The sequence below is a fragment of the Oenanthe melanoleuca genome, chromosome 7 (assembly GCF_029582105.1).
Source record: "Oenanthe melanoleuca isolate GR-GAL-2019-014 chromosome 7, OMel1.0, whole genome shotgun sequence".
NCBI lineage: Eukaryota > Metazoa > Chordata > Aves > Passeriformes > Muscicapidae > Oenanthe > Oenanthe melanoleuca.
In genome coordinates this window covers 33953737-33976098 of record NC_079341.1, presented here as the reverse complement: position 1 = coordinate 33976098, position 22362 = coordinate 33953737, and the positions used below count along the sequence as shown (strand labels likewise).

The 22362-nt window shown below is 40.5% G+C and overlaps 1 long non-coding RNA gene across 4 annotated transcripts in view; it reads right to left on the bottom strand.

Moving 5' to 3' along the window:
- Positions 1-18818, bottom strand: part of LOC130255809 (uncharacterized) — a 45846-nt gene extending 27028 nt beyond the window's left edge. For 3 of the 4 annotated variants that reach the window (XR_008840995.1, XR_008840998.1, XR_008840996.1), the window contains exon 1: positions 9989-12427. This is a non-coding gene — a long non-coding RNA (uncharacterized LOC130255809). Of the gene's footprint in view, positions 1-9988; positions 12428-18756 lie in introns of those variants that run through there. The other variant, XR_008840997.1, reaches the window with a different exon arrangement.
- Between the last annotated feature and the right edge of the window lie 3544 nt (positions 18819-22362).

Below are 22362 nucleotides of genomic sequence, written 5' to 3'. Positions count from 1 at the left end.
CACAGGAATTTCTTAGAAGTCTGGCTCATTTTGATGGAGCTGTTGCGTTAATACCCAAATATTGAAAACTCTCAGTGGCTGGAAGCCCTCCTGGAAGAGAGAGCTGTGGAATGGGAAGAGGTGGCAGAGCCAGGCTCTTGGGTGCCATAGAATTCCCACTGCTTTCCTGAGCAGAGCCCTTCTAGAAACACTGGAATTGCATGATAAGGTGCCATTTGGCATAAGCAAAGGCCTCAAAATAATTCCTTTAAACAAACACTGAATTAAAAACCATTGAGAAACTTTGAACAATTGTATTTTATCTAGCATTAGATTAGTATTTTTATAAAGTCATAATGTCACGTCACACCTTATAAATAACACTTATGATATTTCTTATATGAAGCAGGCACAGAAGTTGCCTGCAAATGCTAATTCCGTGTATAAATATATACAAACTTGTGAGGGAGTCTACACACACATATCAATATATATATGGTCATAGCACAAATAAATCAACGTCTGCATGTGGGGGGTGCCTGTGAGCCGTTCATTATATATTACAATATTAAACTGTTATCCATGCACAAGTATATTTATGTATATATTTCAATTTATTAGAGCTAGGCAGGCCTTTACAGACTTAATAAAGAGCACCAGCATTATAAGCCAAGAACCATTTTTCCCTTTCCCTGTATTATTCAAATTTATTAAACAATATTTCACATTTGTTTGACACAATGTCAAACTCGGGACTCCTAAAGAACTGCTGCAGCTTTGGAACTGTTATGCTTTCTTGGACTTTAATCATTTTTGGCAAGGCTCCATTTCCTGTCAGAAAGTGAAACAGCTTAGGAATGTCATTTTCACGAAAGAAAACAGAGAGAATCCGAGAGGAAGTTCTCCTCCACTCCAGAGCCCCTAAGATACTCAAACACACTCGCAGGAGGGCTGGAATACATCAAACATTAGCAGAGGGAAAAGGACACACTTTTCCCACATTAAAATACATGGATAAAGTTGAACTTTTGCTAAAAATAGTTCCCATGACTAATCCTATTAAGTTTTTAAAAAATTGGGCTGTATCTCCCTTGAAGTCAAATTGTTTTTTAACTTTAGGATGACATTAGAAAAAGACTCTAAAGTGCCTTTGCTTAAGTCAAAGTCCCTGGAAGATTATTTTTTCTTTTCTGCTTGCTTTTTTTTTTTTTTTTTTTTTTAAAGTGAGATATGAAAAATGAGGACAGGAGCATGGATCACTCTTCTAAAAGGGCAATTTACCTATTGAAGAGGTGAGGAGGATCAGTCTCTCCCAGATCATTGCTGGTGATTTACTGTTTAAAAGAGGCTCCCTACAGAGGGAAGAGGTTCAAGGGAGCAGACACAGACTAACCCTTCCCTGAGCCAGCTCAGTGCCTGCAGGAGCTGAGCACAGCCAAAGAGGCAGAGATAGAGGAAGAACTGAGACAGTTTTGGGCAAGAAGCACCTATTTTCTTTGATCAGAAGGCTGGTTATGTAAAAACCACCTTGACTGCTTGTTGTGATGGGGAAACAAGCAATGGCCAGATGGATTTTGAGAACACAACCCACACCAAAGCAGGAAAAACACTGCACCAGGAAAGTTAGCAGTTCCCACTGCATCGTGGCCACGTTGGCAGTAAATAGAACTAAGGACTTCTGACAACCACCAGATCCCTGTACAATTTATGAATCCTATTTGGAGCTCATCTGAGTGCTTTTCTAGCAGACCAAACACTTCCCAAGGTTTACTCCATCCTTGTTTGTCCCAGCATCCCAGACAGAAATCCCAGGGTATGGTAATACCACGGTTGTTTCAGTGGGAAAGCAGAAGGAAGTTGGCTGCAGAGGAGGGTGAGAATCCCTTCCTAAAGGAAAAAACATTTGCAACAGGATGCTGAGATAAAAAGGATGTTTATCTCCTTAAAGGAATTTGACCTAAATCCAAACAACACTCATACACAACAAGGAAAGTCAGGTAGGTTTATCTATCACATTTTCCCTAGAATTGGATTAAACACCAAGTGGTGGGATTTAAAAAGCCTTGCAAATGTCTTAACCCTGACTACTTTGGTTGGAATATGTGTTTAAACCTGAGTGTTACAAACCCCAGTGGGGCACAGGCTGCCCTGGAGGCCAGATCAGTGAGGCCAAGCTGGGAGGACATCCCAGAACTGTGATCCACAGGATCCAAGCACAGGAAGAGAGCACCCAGCTGCCAAAAGCTGAGCAGAGTGTGATGTGTTCAAGGAAAAGACAAAATCCTAAGGGGAAAAAATATGACCAACACTTGGACTTTGAAAAGCATGCATACTTCTAGCTCAGTCACAAGAAAGATCAGGAATTGGTATTAATGAAATTAGAAGGATGTTGGATAAGGAAAAATAAAATGCAAATAAATTAGTAACTCCCTTAGCAATAAATTTGCTCTTCCTGCAGTTTGCTGTTTTGTATTTTTTTTTTTTCCCCCCTATGGATAGACAAGCATAGAGCACAAGGGAATGAGGAATGGAGGGGTCACAGGAATTGTCTGCTTCCCTAAACCTTCACATCTCCCTGTTTGAATTAATTCTACATCTACCTTCAGTTCAGCACTGAGCAAGGAGTGGACACAACAGCAGAAACCTCACTCAGGTTTGTACAGGTAGAGGCACACAGGCATTCCATTTTGGGAAGGCAAAGAGCAGGGCAAGTTGTGGTGGGAAAACCACCCCCCTTGCATGTGCTTTTCCTCTCCATCTCTCAGGCAGCCGGGTCAGGTACGATGGGGTGGTCCCAGCATGTCCCCCACACACCAGGGGACTGTGAAAACTCTCAGCATCAGCCTGCATCTGCTTGCCTTGAAGTCGTCCCCCCCACCCACACTTCCATAGCAGCTGGGTGAGGTCAATCCCCAAACACTTGTGAACACGTCGCTCCTTCCCACCCCCCTCAAGCCCCTCTGGCAGCATTGTTTTCTTTTCTGTCCCCAGCTGAGCTTTCATGGTGCTCTCTGATGTTCCTGCAAGGAATAAATCATTCCTGCAGCCCAAACCTGTGCAATAGGTACCTTTGCAATCTTCCCACAGCACCACTGCCAGTCATCCTGACAGGAACTTTTTCCTCAGACCAGCCTCGCTGCTGAATCCCTAATTCCAGCCCAGCACATGGCATTTGTTTGTTGTCAAAAGGATAACTTGGTGCATGCACTCACAAAAACTCCTTGTAGCAAGTTAGTCACCGAGGAACATTTCCAGTCATTTCTTTTCCAGCACAGACTACAGGTTTCCATGGCTATATTCCACAGGAAAAAAAAAATAAAAAAAATTCCAATTTCATGTGTAGATGAAATACTTCAAAGTCTCAAACACTCAAGCCATCAGTAACACATGCAATAATATAAACTGGAATGAATTTCCAGGATGTAGTAGGCTGAAACTCAGCTTTCAGAGCAGCAGGGTGAAGTGCACTTTGACACCAGCCCTCCCCATCCCCTCTCCCCACACCAGCTAAACCCTCCTTACCTCACCTTCTCCTCATGGCTGGCCCAGTCTCACAGCAGCTGGCAATCACCAATTAACACCAGAGCCCATGAAAGTGTCCAGGCTACAGCTCAGCTGCACTTCCGACCCATCACCATAGCATCAGTTCATACTGCAAACCCATTACATGTTCCTCCAAAAATCTCCCCATTCCTCAGCACCCAATCTTCATTCAAGCTCATCTTTACCCTCATTTTATCCTGTACACTTCCCTGCATGGTAAGGCAAATATAAAATCGTTTAGGTTGGGAGAGCCCTCTAAGATCATCAAGTTGAACTGTTAGCCCATTGCTGCCAAGCCCAACACTATTCCATGTCTCCAAATGCCATATCTACAAGTCTTAGATCCCTCCAGTAATGGGGACTTAAATAGACTCTATGAAGGGTTGTATGATAAATCTTGTTAGAAATTTTGTTTGTATTGTTGGAGGAGTCTTCCATTTGTACTAGGTGGAAGGATTCTGGAGAAAGAAATCTATATCTGGAGCTACACTCCTATTTTTCTGTACAGTTAAATACATGTAAGGACTTACTGAACTTTCTGAATTTATTAAGAATTAAAAAAGAAAAAAAAAAAGAAAATAATAAATCGTACTGTTAATTAGCTGTTAAGCAACGATCACCATGCCCATTCCTCTTGATAAACTGTGTCACTTAAATCCCAGGCTTTTCCCACTCCCGTTGCTATAGGTGCTTTCAAACAGCAGTTTCACACATTACATTTGGCCCTCCTCCTTCTGTCCCAGCCTGGTACCTCCTCGAGGGTGTCACATGCAGCCATCCATTTATCTTCCCTTTTTATCAGCTTGCTGAGCCATTCAAAGGTGGCCAGAACCTTCTTGTGGTCTCCCCACTTTTTCTTCACCCCCCCCACCCAAATTTCCATTTATATCTGGATTTTTCCAAGCCCAACACAACCTAGTGGGCAGGAGAAGGCCTGAGCTCAGATTGTTTAACAATGCCTTGAGGGGTTTATTCACCAAAGTTCGACGCTCTGACGAACAGCTTGCTGCAGCTCTAATGGTAAGGCATATAAAATGCATCATACATTAAATTTAATGTTGCCTCATTAGTCTTAATTAGATTCCTACATTACACCAGGATTATAGTTTCTTCGTGTTTATGTTTGCTCCTAAAATAAAGTCTACACTAGACAACAGTTTGGTGTACTTTCTAACCATTGAATAAATATGCCCTGAATGGATATCTATGGATACCCTTAACCCTGAAGAAACTAGAAAGAAATTAGGTGGTGTTACAAACACCTTTCAGACAGAGACTGTTAGAATCAGTTATAAAAGAATAAATTTAAGGGGAAAAAAATTATAGCGTACAAATATTAGAAATTACCTTCTATTTTAAAGTGTAAACAGTGAAGGGAAAGGAAGAGACTGTTTCCTTCAAACAAGTGGTAGCTTTGCTATTTTTATGGATGCTTTGATAGATAGCTTTCATAGTAATTAATTTTGTCTTCTGGATTAGATGTTTTGCAGCTTATTTACTTTCAGTTGTAAAATCTGTTTCCAAGTGATGACACTAATTCATCTTTGGAATTTGGTTCCAAACACCAGCAGAGCTCATCCCATGATTAGTCAACATGACCTACACCAGGACCACACATGTCAGAGGTGAACAGTTTTCTCAAAATGGAGCATCCCACTTTTCTTCTTGCAATTCATTTAACAAACAATTTTAAATTTCAAGGAGTTTGGGAAAAAAAAAGGGTTTTTTGATAATGCCAAACTGATTGTTATAAGCATTGAAAAGGTGAAAGCTGATTTACCAAATATTGCCATTCTTAATATTTTGGCTCAGATCTTGCCATGAAATAGTTCAGCCTCTTGAAGCTATTTCTCACCCAGCACAGAGGGCAATTCATACAAATCCATCTCTTTCTTTCTCACTGATTTGCCCAAGCCCCCACAGTAGTATAGAGCAAAGAGAAGTCAATTAGCATTATTACCAGTGAGTGTTCTGCTGATATTTTTAAGATTATTTCCTTTCATGTCCCATACCATTAATTTGATAAAATTTAATAAAATTTCATTTGAATTTGCATGTGGCCTGGTTTAGTTGTTAATTAGAATTTGAAGAATATTATTGAAAAGACGGTGCAAATCTGTACATTTCATTTGCTTAAGGGTTTAAAATAAATTATTTTGTCCTGTTTGGATTTATCCTCTTCAGAAACCTTTGCAAAAAAGTTTCTTGAGGTTTCTTAATATTTCAGTTGGCCCTACTAAAATAACATTATTTCCTCTGAGATAAAACAAGCTGACTTAGGCTTTGAAAAATCGTTTCCTTGGCTCAGGAAATGGGGAAAATGCTTAGGAAAATTTTCAAGAACTATCTGGCTTTAAAAGTAGATCAAAGTCTAAATATTTGTTTCACAGACAATACTGAAACAATTATTTAAATGACGAAGAGTGCACATGTACTGACTTTGTTCAAACTCAGATTTAAACTTTTCATCCATCTACACTACAGTAGCACATTTTCCTTAGGAATGGCATCTTGGGAAAGGCCTGTACAACATGAAAAGGAAAAGGTTTACATTTTCTAAAATCCCCTAATCCTGTCTTTTTGCAGTCTCTCCATAAATTGTTACCTTTTTCCTGAGGGGATAAAAAGCTCAGTGGTTTCTTCGGTTCCTGGGGCAAACTGCAGCTATGGAACAGCTTAAATCCCAAACAAACCAACCAAAACCCTAGAAAGACAGAAAACTACCATTCTTCATCACGAATTCAAAGAATAACAAAATCTATCAGTAAACATGGATGAGGACCATATCAATGGGCTACGGATGGATTCACGGGAGAAAGGAGGACTGGATGTATTATGGATACATCTTCAGCAGCTAATATAATGTGTAATTACAGCACAGTGCTGAGCACCTGAAAGAAATCTGGGAGAGGAGGGGTGAAAAAAGCAGTTACTGGATGATGATCTGTTATTTAGAAACTGATGCCTAGGAACATATACTCACTTTTATCTTAAAACCAGACAAAGTGTTTCAGAATGGGTAAGACTTAACAGAATTGTTTCTTTTGCCAAAAGGCCCAAGAAAAGTCAACTCTGTCTCCTGCGTGGGTTGGCTGCAAGGCAGGATGCAGCCAGGCAGGACACATTCACCTCCCTCCATTCTGGTTCATACAAGCTCCAGCAAAAAATAATAGATGTTGTAGGAAGGCTGTGACTTTCTGTCTTTTTATTGCCTTTCTGCCGTGGCCCGCTGGCAGCAAGGACAGCCAGCCATGCTGGGCTTCACTGGAAAGACTCCCAGCATGGCTGGAACTAGATCCATGGAGAAGGGGAGCGTGTGAACCCCAGGCACCCCATGCTGCAGACCAGACCTCCAGATGTTGGAAGAGCCGCGTCTCCCGCTTGGCGAACGGTGGAGGAGGCGACGAGGGTGGTGATCCTGCCGTGGGGAACTGCTCTGCTCTGCAGAGCTGGCAGGAGATGAGAGGTACGCTCTGCTCTGCAAAGAGCTGCAGCAACTTCCTCCAGAGCAACAGGGAGCTGAGCAAAGGGCGGCTGTGCTGTAAATCACAGCTCCAAGGCTTCCACAGGTGAGGCACAGCTGGGCAGGGCTCTGCGCACCGGGATGGAGCAGCCCGATCTGGTCCAGCCCATCGCTGTGCTGTGAACAGAACTTTCATTTTTCTGGCTCTGTGTGAGGGGGATCTATCTCCTTCCTTTTCCTCCTTCTCCTTTCTTTTGAGACATAAAACAAGCTCTGGGACAGCACCCAGAAGTGGATTAATTGTTTTATTCTGCCTTCCCAAACAAGGTTCGAGCGTTTCCGGGATCAGCCGCGCTCCTTGCACACACATGAGCTGTTCTGGCAGGGGCGCCTCAGCCCAATTTAGTTTGAGTGACAAAAGTTAATTTTATTGATGCACAGCCTTCTGTGATGCTAGGTAGGAGGTCCGACGATGCAAATCAAACTGCTTCTCCCAAAATATCCCAGTGATTGATAATGAGGCAGTGATGCAGATTTTTGACACTTTTGATCCTACCACAAGCAAATGCTAAATTTAGCCCCAAGAATTTAAAAAGCTAATGCCACGTTGCTTTGAAAGTGATCAGTGAAAGATATACATAGTTTAATAAAGTCCAATGCTATTCAACGAAGATTTTTTTGTTCAATGCCAAAACAAAGCTGTAATAAGGAAGGTTTCAGAAATAAAGGGGGGAAAATTAACTTGAAACAAACCTAGGTATTGAAACCTGTCAAATATGCTATTCGAGTTTAATTTCACTTCTAGTGGAAAGGTTATATATTGTATTTTGCTTTCCCTACTGTATATCTACATGCATATATGTGTCAACTCTTCTGCAAGGTGTATAAGGGACATATCTAAAAGCATTTGAACAAGGAAGATGACTGACATTTACAAGAAAAGCCTTTATTATATGTCTATATTTTGTTTCATTAATCATGCATGTTCATTAACCAATCATGGTAATTTACTATGCACTGTTTGAAGACATGTTGCATTACAATGGTGTCATTGTCACTTTGATCATCTAAAGATCTCACAGGATGACATTTCCAACCAGAGGACCTGGCTTCTCTATACGTGCTGCACGGATATGTACTAGAGACTCAGAAGTGTTAAAAAAAAAAAAAAAAATAAAAAAAATCAACAATAAACCTGCAGTGCAACACTGTTTGCAAGATACAGAAATTAATTATGTAGCTCAAAGATAACAACCCACAAATTAGGTGGAAATATTCAGGTGAAGTGATTTGCACATGATTTTAATAGTGGATAAGCACCAAAAGGAGATGGCATTCATTTTGTCATGTAATATTTGATCATTAAGTGTTTCGCTAGGTTGTATCATGCTCGATCTACACAACAATCTGTAAAACACCCTCTTCACAAAACAACCTAAAAATGTTCTCAAACGTCTGGGCTTTCATCACTACCAGCTATTGCATTTATATAGTGAGAAACTAAATATATGTTTACCAAAAGACAGTTAGAGGCACCACTACCATAATGCAGCACTTCCCTTCTCCTCACTCTGAGGTCACTTCAAGGAATGTTGTGAACCTGAGCAATACATAGAGCCTGATTTTATGGAACCAAGGTTTACAACTTCTTCACTGCTCATTTCTGCCTTCTATTGCACCTTTCATAAACCTACTGATTAATATCAAACAGTGAACAACTCTGACAAGCAGGATTACTAATCCAACATAACTGTTTATAGTGTGAATGAAAAAAGTGCTCCATTTCCAGCCACTGCACTTAATAATAAATTCCTGTTGTACTTAAATGTTGAAGGGATTACATAACTGTCAAAGTTCCTTTAAATGTTAAGGGTAGTAATCATATTAAAGACACACTATACAGAAGCGAAAGCAAATGTCAGTTTAGCTATTATTACCATATTTGCATGGAGTTTGGAAATACAGGGCCAGATTCCTAAACACGTCACGTTTGGGCTCGTTGCGGCTGAGCGAAGAGGAAAAGGAGCTGCAAACCCACCCTGCCAGTCGTGCTGCAATCCTGTGCCATATAAGGGTCAGAAAAAGGAGCTTCACGTGCCCTAGCACAGCCACAGGGGCTGTTCTGGATTCCGCCAGCTGAAACAGGACCACCAGGACAATTGTGCCAGGGAGACGGAGCGGAATGCCACGCATTCCTCCTCCCGTGCTCCCTCTTCCGCTGCGCATACTTCGCGCGAGGAAGCTGCTGGATTGGCCCAACACCAGCCCAGGACAATTCTGAGGCACCCACTTAAGACATGCTTATGACAACTGCGACCCTCTTGGGTATCCCTAAGACAGGGAGAGCCAGGAATCTGGTGCAAACAAGATCAAATATGCAGATGCTCTCTGTGCGGTCTTCAGATACCGTTCCTCTGACCTCTGCTATTGGCTTAAATATATTAAACACTCTGGAGGCAATTAGCAACAAGCAACACTATGAATTGTCCAGAGAAAATGAGCATAAATTAATTAAACTACTAAAAAATGAATTTTAAAAAACTCCAATAGCACAGCAATAAAACCCCCAAGTAAACAGACCTCCAAACCCAGCGAAGACCTAGATCTCAGATTGCACTCTATATTTACCTCCTTCCCTGCATTTGGAATCATTTGCAGGATTAAAACCTGAGCCTGGCGCCTCCCCACACTACGATTATTGGCAAAGAAACAAATCTTTGACTGTCTCCCAGTGCTCTTTTAAAGGGCTGGGGTTATTCACGCAGAGCCACACCCCGCATCCAGCAAGACAAGAGGAATGCCTGCCCGTGGAAGTTATGTGCACGCAATGAAACCTTTGTTCCCAAGTTAGAAATGGGACCCCATTATTAGCATTCCTGATATTCATAGCTCTGCCAGCGTTCCACAGCACCCAGCAGGGCCCAGCCAGCAGCCCCAAGAAAAAAAATGTCTAACCTTGAGTTTTATGTCATCATGAAATCAGTTAATTTCAGAAGAACTCACCTGCAGTGTCCAGCTGCAGTGTTTGCTTTGAGAGAGACGATTCCAGCCATAGTCTCATCCAAAAGATGAATGCCAGGGATGCCAGTTGGTGCTGATGTCTTGGAAGAGCATCAGAGCTGAAATCTTTCCTTCAGTGCTCCCTGAGTGGTGTTCCTTGGAAGTGCCCCACTGACACACTGCCTCACCAGCAAGCTTTGCCTCATAAAAAATAGAATAATGAACAGGCAAAGAGGAGCAATGTAATTAATTCACTCAACATCCAGGGATAGCTACAACATACTTGATACCTAAACATTAGTATTGTCTGGTAACCTACCCGGTGGTGGGTGGAAAGCAGTCTCCCATGCCTGAAGAATCCCTGAGATGTTGAACATTTTCCTCTACAAACTCAAAAATTCAAAACATTTGCCAATAATACACGTGTAAGAATAGAGATGTCTCTGGATAGGGTCTAGAGAAGGTCAAATTGCTTCGAAACATGGTCTCTTTTTTTAGGATAGATATCACTATGGCAGTGATAAATATTTTGTGAAAAATCTAAATAAAGCAGGCTGGATGTTGCATACTTAGAACGGGTGTCACTAAAGTTGTTTTTTTTTTAATTCCCCCATGTGAAATTTCTAGGAAGGATTTTGGCAACTTTGTCAGTGTGGAAATCACCATGGGAAGCGCATTGGCCCCAAGGCGTTTGACGACCCACGACATGTTCCCTGTCACCACGTCTGGCCCCTCTTCATGTCAGCCTCTTCCTTTACAGGAATTTTGAGGTGGCAGAGGAATTGGTCGTGCTCCTATTTCTCAGCATTCTTTTCTGAGAAAAGCTATCAAAACAAACTGCCTTTTAATTTTTTTTTTTTTTTTTTTTAGTTAGAGACTCTTTTTAATCTCTGGTTTGGTGTTTGTCCACAAATGGAGAAGGAGATGTGGCTCAGCAGATGGCCACTTCAGATGTTTTCCTGAGCGTTGGAAAGATACAAAGAGGGAACCCCACACTCCTTCACTGGATCCTGAGATCCCCCTGGCCCGCTGACATCTACCATCTAATGCCTGATGACAGGGCAATGGAGGCTGCATGTTTCAGCTGCATTTCTAACACTATCAAAGCCCCTTTCCCTTGTAACTGAACTGCTCTAATTATGCACATTTCCCTCTGCTGTATTCCTCAAGGTCTTGTCTCACCAAATGATGTAACTCTTGATTACAGCTCTTGTATTCAGCTTGTACGACGAGGCTGAAATACTCCTGAACACCTTGATGACAAGTACAAGGATTTGCCTGGCAAAACAATAACCACGATAAAGCTCTTTTAACATCCTGGTTCCTTTGCTGAAAGCATCTGCCTATACTGTCAATTCATCCTGTGCCTCTTGGGTGCCTGACTTCAGCACAAGCAGGCAAGTCCTATAAATGAATCCACTCCACTGGGGGTAGCACTTACAGGAGAAGAGGATCGTCTCATGAGTGATAAGGGTGACAGAAGTGCAAAGCAGAGCTGAGTGGATCTGGCACTCACATTGTGAACAACACAGCATCCGTACGGGAAGATTTTCCCACAGAATGACATGCAATAATTTATTCTAAGCCCTTCCAACTTGTGTGTGGTGATGGTTTTTTTTTGTTGGTTTTTTTTTTTTTTTTTTTTTTATTATTATTTGGATTTTTTTTCTTCCCCTCCTCTGTGAAGTTTCTATCTTCTGCAGCTCTTCTCTAAATAACCATTTAAGTTGCCACTGCTAAAATGAAATATGTAGTTTGAAGGAAAACTAACCTGTCTGACCAAGCAAATAATTACTAGTCAACACTATCCCCACATAACTACAAAAGAGCATCACTGAGAAAGAAAGGGTGGGTTTTTTACTAAAATACAAAGGCTTAGGTAATGGTTAAAAAGACCCAATTTTTAACCAGTGGTTATAAATACAAAATGAAAATAAAAGTACGCCTCACTAAGTTTAAGCAGGAAATTCTGGTTTTTTCAATGACAGCCCTGCACTGGGTATTTCAACTTCCTAAAGGTCAGAGTGTGAAGGACTTCCAGATCCCCCAATGCTGTGCAGCACAGAGGAGCAGAAAAACTCTCATCCTGAGCCAGACAGGTTTCCCAACACATCCACTGTAAGGTCTCCAGCACCAGCCACCACCAGATGTTCCAGCAGATGCCAGAGTGGATGAAATTCAGGTGGCTGTGGGGTACTCCTTGTCTTCTGGAGGAGATCAAACATGTTCTAAGCACCTGTGACCTGGAACCAGACAGGTACAGGCACTGTGCCATCACTGCTGAGAACCATAAATTGCAATGGGACATCCTCCCATATATTGCTGCCCTGACCAAAACTTCTGCTGGAATAGGTAGAATCCACTGATCACAGGGTTTGAAGCCATAGTGCAAAAGTCTGAAGATTCCCTGGACACCTAAAGACATCCTTTTGTCTTTTTCTCAACTTTTCTTATCTCCCCTTCCCACCTAAGTCCTTCCACTGCTGCTGCTTAGCTGCATTGTTCAGCAATTTGGTAAAAATAACTATAAACTAAAAAAAAAAATAGTCACATATTGCTACACTTATCTGATACAGAAAGTCCATGGACTACAATTTACATATATTATGAAGATCTGTACCAGCATTTAAAAGCTTCCATTCCATTAAAATGCAGACAATCAAGCAAAGGAAACAAAAAACTGTACCTTACCCCTGGAAACTTTGCTAAGCCTCAAGCCTTTGCTCACGTGTCCCTGAGATGTGATCCCCTTGCAGCCTGCTCCCCAGATGCTGGTGGTTTGTGCAGAAGAGACAAAGAGTCCAATCCTGCTTTTCAAAACATTTTTTCTCAGTCTCAGGCACCTTCTGCCTTCATCAGCCTGGTTCTTAAACATACTCCTTTAGACTAAAACTCCCCACCAAAAAAAAAGCATTGAAAGGAGGTAAGCACTCAAAATTAGTTAGTTCCTTTAGTCTTGAATTTCCTAGGCAGCAACCTCAAAATATAAGCACAGCCTTCAAAACACAAGCTTGGAATGTCAACTAAAGGTCACAATTTTATTATTTTTAAACCAGCTTAATAAGTGTCTTAAAATGTCCAAATGGAAAAGAAAGAGTAATGATGCAGCAGTTTGAACTATTTAACAAATCTTAAATATGAAAATCATTTAGAAGAAGGGAAACCATGTGGTGAATGACCAGCTCTCACCTTGGTGTAGAGCAGTGGGAAAGGAGAGGAAGAACTTTTAAGAAAAGTGCTACGATATCTGCAATAATTGGTGGATTTGAAAGGTGAGATTATCAGAGGTAACAGTCCACCACAGATATCTGGTGTGGATTTAGCAGACAGATTCTCCAGGTGGTAATTCTCACAGCACACAACTACAGCACTGTAAAAAATCACACACAAATTTATATATATATATATATACATCAAACAGATTTTTGAAAATTACCATAATTAACAAATAGGAGGAAACACAACAAAAACAGTTTGAGAAAAAACCCGTGAGGTTCTGAGCAGGTCTGTTCCATCAGATATCTGTGATGTTCCCAGGGCAGAGCTGCAGGAGCACGTGAAGAATTGCTCTGAGCATATGCAGATCTTTGTGAGACTGTCTTAACAGATTTCTGTAATACATACGTGACTTAAAAACACTTCAATTTAAAAGTTCAGTTTTTGTAAGCACATCAAAGCTTTGCAAATGTAGATTTATTTCTTTTAATAGTGCATATTAATAATATTGATATAATTTTCACTATTCATATTTGAAGACTCACAAATACAAATTTTTCAAAGATTACTTGAAATTCAAAATGGGGAGTAAAGAGATCCATAATTTAGCGGGTAGAAGTGGGAGTCAAGTTTTCTGAAGCCTAATTTTTCCAGTGCTTAAATATTGCAAAGAATCAGTGCAAAGCTCTGAAATGAACTTTGGAAAAACTCTTCATTCCCTTTACTACACTTATCCAATACATAAACTCAATAGGCTAAAATTCATCTACTTTACAAAGATTTGGTGCAGCTTAATAGAGTGCTTTGAGATCTTGTGATGAAAGAGTGAACCCAAGTACAAAGTAATATAATAAAGATAGCACCATTAATTAGAATTATTAAAATTCATACACTAAAATCTATAATCTAAGCAGTAGGGACCAAGTTATTCATGGGTGTTTAAAATAAGGAAGACCAATAAGAATACTAATTTTGACAATTGAACCCAGCATACCAAAATTGTCCCTTTTGTTCTGTTTAATCTTTGGGGAACAGATAAGTTCACACAGAAAGGAACAATAAGCTGCTGTGTCTGTAGTCTTTGATTTGTTTTTTGAGATGGTCACTTAGTACTCAACAGCAAGTGCTAAAGAAAACTCTTCTTTTCTGGAGCAACCGATGGGGTGATGGGGCAAAATACAATTTTTTACTTAATTTAAAAGGTGGAGATGATCTTTAACCCAAATCATTCTGTGAATATAGAGATGCCAGTGACAGCTGCAGTCCATGCACAAGCCAGCTCCTTGTGTTTCAGTTTTCAGACATCAATTCTTGCTAATGCCCTCAAGAGAAAAATCCACGTGCAGTTTGCCTAAGCCACGCTGGAGAGATGAAGAAGTGTGACTGTGCCCCTCTGTGTCCCCTCCTGCCACCCCCATCCAGCCAAACCTTGCTTTAGCAGACAAACTCACACATGCAAAGCTCTGCTTGGAGGCAGCACGATTGTCCAGCCACACTGGTGTCCAAAATTAGCCACAACAATGGCCACATCAGATCTGCTGCCAGCCTGGGGACTGTGACTAACTTGTGCATACATTTACATAAGTTATATAAAAATGAATGTATAAAGTTATATTTATCTGTACTTGTATCTTCTTTGATATGAGTGGATGTTGCTTGTCCACCCACAGTAAAAACTTACAATATTGTAGGCTTATAAATACAGAGAGCAGGAGAGCAAATTACAACAGATTTCTCCTAGGTTACACTTCAGATGTTCTTCAGGGGACTGGAGCTGTGGACAGCAGTGAGGGCTTGCAGCACATAAACAAATTGGCCACCAATGTGGCACCATTTCCAGTGCTCATGTTCCCATGGATAATGGAATTGGTGTGATAAATAATTTCATCTCTTCACCTTCATTCCCCACTGAGGCCCTTGCACCAATCCCATCACTTACAGTTCTCTGCCTGCACTCCCTCTTGCCATATCCCACCCCAAAATGGACACAAAAGTGGGAAATCAGGGTCTGAGCCAAATCCACTGGAAGTTGGTGGGAGTTCTCTTGTTGACTTCAAAGGTCTTCACTAAATAGCAAGGAAGATATTCATCGAGAGTTTTAAACACTATTTTTTGTTCATCTTTTTACTGCCTAACTTTATAATCTCAGTTTCCTGGACTGATGCCATGGATTGCTGTTCTGTTGCTGATTTACAATAAACAGAAGAAAAACTCTGCAAACATATATTTTACTGCCAGTAACAAACACTTCAAATTCCTTCTGTATTTTCAATGAAAAAAAAAAAATTGCTAAAAAGATCTAGAGAAAATACAGTATCTGCCTTAATCCCTAATTGAAGAAGAGTAGATTGTTACGGAGATACAAATTATATTTTTCATAATGAATTTCATTAGAATACAAATATAACAATATTGCTTTTTGCCTTTCAACTAGGGAACATCCTATTTTAAACTTGGGAACCATTTAGCTTTCAGATTTCTCAAAGTATTTGCAAGGAGACTTGGAATTTCAAAGTAATTGCAAGGGTATGTGAAGCTCAAATCCAGCTTAATGACAAAGGGGAAGAGAAACCAAAAAATCTTAATTAGCCTAACCAGTGATAACTAGATTCAGTTTCTGGGTGAACAGTGTCAGATTAGTACAAGGAAACAAAACAGTCATTTAGGAAATATCAAAGGGAAGGAGGAAAAAAAAGGTCAGGAGAGCTCAAATTCAAGTTGCCATTCCCCCTGAAACATCAGTGCTCAAGTTGTCTGAGATAACAAAATGACTGAACCTTCTTCATTGGGATCAGTTTGATTTACCATTAATTTTTGCTTCAAAAGATGCATAGTGGATAAACCTAAAATATATATTTCAGGAAGAGAAATAGGAAGAAAAAGTCCAACTAAAAACATGACTCATCCCTGCCTATATTGCATATATGTTGATATTTTCACTGTTATCCAGGGAGCACGATCTCATAGGTAACTGCTTCAGCAGATAGAAATATATTTGTATTTATTGTTATTCCATGGCCATGCTCTGATCTCTGTAAACACAGGATTAATGAGTTTTCTTGAAACTTTCATTGTGTATCCAATTGAACAAGAACATCTTCTTTGGATAACACAATATAAATTACCTAATTAAGACACATGATCTGTGTAATAAACCCACATATATAAAACATGTGCAGCAAAGAGTATTTCAGTCCAAATGTGTCAATGGATTTTTTTTTTTTTCAATTCAAGAGGAAAAAAGTATGCCACATGTAGACTAACAGTCTCCCAAATTTCCTTTTTCTTTTTTCTTTCAATTACGAGAGCATTGTCGTTACACAAGTCTAAAACAGAGCTCCTCATGCTGGGAGATTTGTGATTTATTTTCAGGTTTTAACCAAAAAATGCATGATATGTTCCACTTTAAGAGTTGATACATATCTATGATGTTTTAAATTTGTACAGCAGCTATAGATCATTCTATATCACCATTACAATTATTGCTGACTAAAAAAATTAGCATGATATAGACTAAGTATAGCACATAAAATGCCAACAGCTTGAAGCTCCAAAGGAGGAATGTGATCCTTGAGTACATAAAATGGAGGATAACAGCAGCAGAGTGTTGCTGTCTCCTCAGTATAGAGCACTGGGGAAAACTATTAGAGAACAAAAAAAATATCCCCACCAAACTGAACCCAAAAATACTCAGTTCTGCAAATAACACAATAAAATGCCTGGAAAACTTGCTGGAATTAATTCAGGGGAGGAAAAAAAAACCCCAAAAATGACAATTTTAAAGACCATTTACAGATTTAAACTCCACCTGCTTCATTTAAGAAAGAGAATGACTTTAATAAAAGTTAAATTTGTTCAGGCATAAATAATAAGAATCAAATTCTGAAGGTCAGTAGACTAAAGAACTTTAAATGAGAAATGTTTTCTATATTGAAAAATATTTACAATAGAACAACATATTAAAATTTATTTTTTCCCAAGGAAGAATATATCTCAAGCTGAGCTGTTAGGAACTATTTAAGCTGAAGCATAAATTGGAAATATCATGGTGATATTAATGAACAAAGCACTATGGCCTATAGATCAAAGGGCCAGACCAGTCCCTTCTGACCTTTAAATATAAGTGCAGCATTTTATTTAGGGCTTCTACTCTTTGTATTCTGTTAGTCCTGAGAATTCCCATCACAGTTAAATTCTGCATCATGGAAGATCCTGAGCAAACAGACACATTTCATGAGTTGTCCCCAAGAGTTTACAGCCTTTAAGCTCAGTTTTGCAACTTGCAATGAATGAATTTCCACAAAAACAGGATCATTTTCCCAAATTCAATGATAACACAATACTGACTTTTATTATAATGGTATTTCTTTCATTTTGCCATCACAATATTTGGGAGTTTGACTGCATTCCTTGCTAAGTGGCCTATTCTGTTTTACTCATATGAGACTGCAAATTGCCATTTAAAATTCCCAAGTTTATTAACTTGAACCTCCTGGTGCCAGCTATTTGAGATGACAAGCCAGAAGGCAGGAAGGGCACTGTGATGGAACACGACATGTTCCTGGAAAATACACTGGAGGCTCCTCTCTTTCATCTGACCTCTCCAACACAGAAATGCTTGTTACAATGGCCAGACAGATTACTTTCACATTTTAAGTCCTCAAAAGTTTTCCAAGGAGCCCAGGGAATGATTTACTAACGCTCATTTTGGCATATCTGAGCTAATGGGGTGTCCCAACTTCAGTTGTAGAATCACTGAGTGCTTTGGGCTGGAAGGGACCATTAAAGGTTGTCTTGTTCCAGCCCTCCTGCCATGGGCAGGGACTGTTCCAGGTTTCTCCAGGCTCCATCCAGCATGGCCTTGGACACTGCCAGGGATCCAGGGGCAGTCAGAGATTCTCTGGGCACCCTCTGCCAGGGCTTCCCCACCATCCCAGGGAAGAATATCTCCCTTATCCTGTCCCTGCATCCCTTGTCCCCAGTCCCTCTCCAGCTCTCCTAGAGCCCATTAGGCACCAGAAGGGGCTCTGAGCTCTCCCTGGAGCCTTCTCCTCTCCAGGTGAACATTCCCAGCTCTCCCAGCCCTGCAGAAGCTCCATGCCCTGCTCAGGACTCTGCAGCAGCTCCAGGCTCTCACACTGAGCTCCCCACTGTTGGTTTCAGTCCCCATCTGTTGGAACAGCCACACCTTGAGGGTCTCTGCTGTCCCTGGCTACTGGCCAGCAATTGCACACTCCCTGTTGAAGCAGCACAGTTCATGTCCCCAGGATTGCTGTGTTTCTGCTCACCACAATAGTTACTAAAAGCTTGTGCTCCAGACTGGTGGGATTCAGCTTCAATTTTTAGCACACTATTTTCACTGCATCCTACACCCAGCCACAGCTTATCTATCATTTGATTCTGACAGATACATATTTTATATTTTGACAAGCTGCCCACTTGACTGCTTTCCTGTGACATCATCTTATCTCTGAATGTACCAACCTGCTAATAACTTCATTTTCTGGTTGAATTTTTCCAAATTAAATTAAGCAGGCGAAACATGTTAAGCTCACCAAGTCCTCTTAACACTTCTGCTGAAGGGCATCCTCTGATAGCTTGATTTTGAAAAGGGCAGCATACAACCTGCTCAGACAGGGATCTGGTCCAAAATATCAGGTTTCTGGAAGGTAGAAGATTTTCCCCTCAGCTAAGAAATAAAAAAAAAGGACAAAACACACAACTTAAAAACAAAAATTAAACTTTTAGCATCTGATAACTGATATTCTAAAAATTGTATCATTGTTTAATGGTACTTGAAGAAAATTCTTATGAGATAAAAAGGAGCAATAAAATCTAACAAATTAATTTTCAAGTTTTCTGCTGTACAGAATGATGGAAGTTAAATATAGTTCAGTGGTAGCATGAACTAATTTTTTCTATCATGTGACAATAAAAATAATCAGAAACTTTTCCTTCATGTTAATTAAAACAATTTTCGGGAAAAAAATCTTATTCCTGAATATACTACATAGCAGTAATTAAATATGGGCACTTTCATACTTATCTTATTCCATAATTAGCTTTTCTGTGGAAGCAATACTGCACTGGACATGAAATCACAGGACAGTGACAAAATTTAATTGGATAACACAGACACAAAATCAGAAAACCAGTCTCTTTTCCCAGTTGCAGAGCTCAGAACATTCCCTCCCATTCTGTGCCTCAGCCTGCTGCCATTTAAATTGAAAATGCTGCACCAAGAGAAGGAAAATCAATGTGAAAACACAGCACAAGTTATTTTTTTTTCCAGCTGTGTTACAATGTGGAACGGAGAGCTCTCAGTTCCTGAAGGTTTTCAGTGCACTTGGGTTGTTTCAGAAATAAAGTTTGGCATCCACAGAGCCACGATCACGATTCCTGACCCACTTGGCTGCTGGTAGTGAAGGAGGAGTCCAAAGGAGCAGAGCCACGCTGTGCCCAGAGGTGAATCAGCATCTCTGGCCACCATCCATCCTGGGGACAGTCCCAGGGATGGACTCTGCACTCCAGACACATCCTGCCCCTGGGAAAGGATTTTGGCACCAGCACCATGACATGGGGAAAACCCGAAAGCCCAACAGGTTCAGCACCAGAAAGGAACCCAAAGTCTCCAACCTCTTCATTTTCACTGTGCACCCACAACCTGCCCTGCACTGAGAGAGGAGATGATGAACTGAGAAAAAAACCTGCTGATATTCCCCTGGGCTTGCACCTTGGAAAGCCTGCTCAGAGATCTGAACTGCACAAAGTGCCCCCAAATAAATTACCACCACAGTGGGACTTCATTAGCATTTATAGATTACCTTGCTTGTTATACCTGAAAATTTCCACTTAGTCCAAAATCCTCACTCCAGACAATCCAAGGAGAGTATTGCTTTTAGCTCTAACAGGGTGTCAGATTCCAGCAGGGGTTCTGAGAACACACTGAATATCTTTGGGCTGGATACCAGGAACCTTCAAGGTGTGAGTAATTCCACCCACCACTGGAGAAAGTGGCAAAAATGTGCCAGAACCTGCCAGGGCTCCTCAAGATCAGGCCTTCCCTTCCCCACTTCTCTCCACTAGGAACTTCTAGACCAGTGTTACTGAAAAACACATTAAGACACGAAACCCCGAGATATAATAAATATTTTTCCTTACCAATGCTAAAACAAATTTCTTATGGTGCTCACCCTGGCCTGATTCCATCCATCATGTTCCTGTAACAACCCAAATTTAAATCATTGAGGGTTTTGCCTAGAAAGGAAGCTCAGAGCTGAGGCAGAAGAAACCTGGGATCAGAGACCAGCTGCAGAAAAGGCTTTTAAGCAGAGATCTACTACAGGATGGCCACTTGCAGTATCTGAAATACATGTTTATTGTATTGGGGAGTGGAAAAACCAATCCATAACTCCAACTTGTTTAAAATAGATTTAATTAGAACTAATACAAATGCATCTTTCCTACATGGTTGATCTAATCAACAGTGGCAGGTTTAATTACAAGCCTATTTAAGGTGAACATATTGCATTACCGTGGAAAAGATGCATTATTTTACATTGTAGGTGTACCTCCTACTTCTCTATCTGTCACACAGGCAGTGCCTTTAATCACTGTTAATGTAATGTCTCTTTTTCCAAGCTCAATTTTTTTTTTTAAGTTTTTAAGCAGAATCCAATGGAATCCGACCCAAATCTAATAATTGCAATCTATTTTACTTTTTTTCCTTGCTGTTTAGTTTTCACCACAAAGAAAATGACAGGTCTAATATGAGGCTCCTGAAATGTAGTTACATCTAAGCTTCAGCGCTCCAGAGCACATAAAATAAATATATGATCAATGAAATGAAACATGACAAAATGTTTCATATTGATGTTATTTTTCTTTTCAAAACGTCTTTTATGGTTAATGCCCTCAGTCACTTTTTCCATACATTTTCTTTTTTTTGTAATATATAGCTTTCCTAGTTCTGATTTCAAGTTCAGGGTGCCTGGGGAGAATTGGAAGATTTCTTCAAACCAAGACTGTTCCTTCAGCCTTTCACATGAGAAAATTGTTAGGAGCATTAAAGTATTCCTGACTATGTTGCATTCCTTTGTTCAGAGTGAGTTTTGGGAACACATCCTTTTCTCATTATATTTCCATAAAATATATTTGATCTATTCTATTCTTAGAATACCTCTGATGTGGTCTGTGAATGGAGCACAGTATAAAAATATTTCTTTTTTTTTTTTTTTTTTTATACGAGACAAAATGTTTCCATTTCTTAGACACATAAAAAGTCACTGTATAGCACTCCACGAAAGTAAAACTTTACAGAGAGTGTTGGTGCAACTCAGCACAGACCTCAACAGCAATCCATCCTCACAGCATCCAGTTGTAACTTGGAGCCTCATCAAATCCACAGTGACAGAGGGAGAAAGAGGGAGAGGAACAGAAGAAAAAAAAATGGGAGAGAAATAGAGGAGGAATGAGACCTGGATAATACTACTGGGAAACGAGTTTATATTTAGAAGCACAGAAAGATGTTAACCATGTGCCTGCTAGAAGAAAATAAATCTAACCTAATAGTGGTTGACAACAGAACCACCTTTGGAAAAAGTCTTAGACTTTCAGAGCACAACCCACGTAGGCAGATATTTGAAATAGTCCCACAGACAGAGCATTGCAGCAATTCAAGTGTTTTTCCCCCTTCACTTCCCTATCTGCTGATTGTTTTCTCCTTTCCTTGAGAAACACGGAGCAGCAGCCCCTGAGCTTTTCTGCAGCTCGGGCTTGGCTTGGCTGTTCATTGCTACACCCATAAAATTATGGTTTTGATCAATCCCTCCTATTCCCCGGAGTTTTCCCCTGGCCCCAGGACACGTTGGGAACACGAGGAGCAGGAGCAGGATCCAGCCCTGGTGGGGAGGGAGAAGCCCTGATGCTCCCTGCAGGAATGGCATCTGCTGGGAGCAGGGAGCTGCAGCAGCCCAGCTGCGCTGGGCACTGACCACAAATGACTTAATCCCCAGCATAAACAAGGCCTAACCTTCAAACTCATCTGCTGATTCCCTCGCAGCTTCCTACTCACAGTTCACAGGAGATGACTTCTCCTGGTTCCCACGACTGCAGAGTCAGGATCAAAGAAAAAAGAATATAAGGCTTTTTTTGGGTTTATT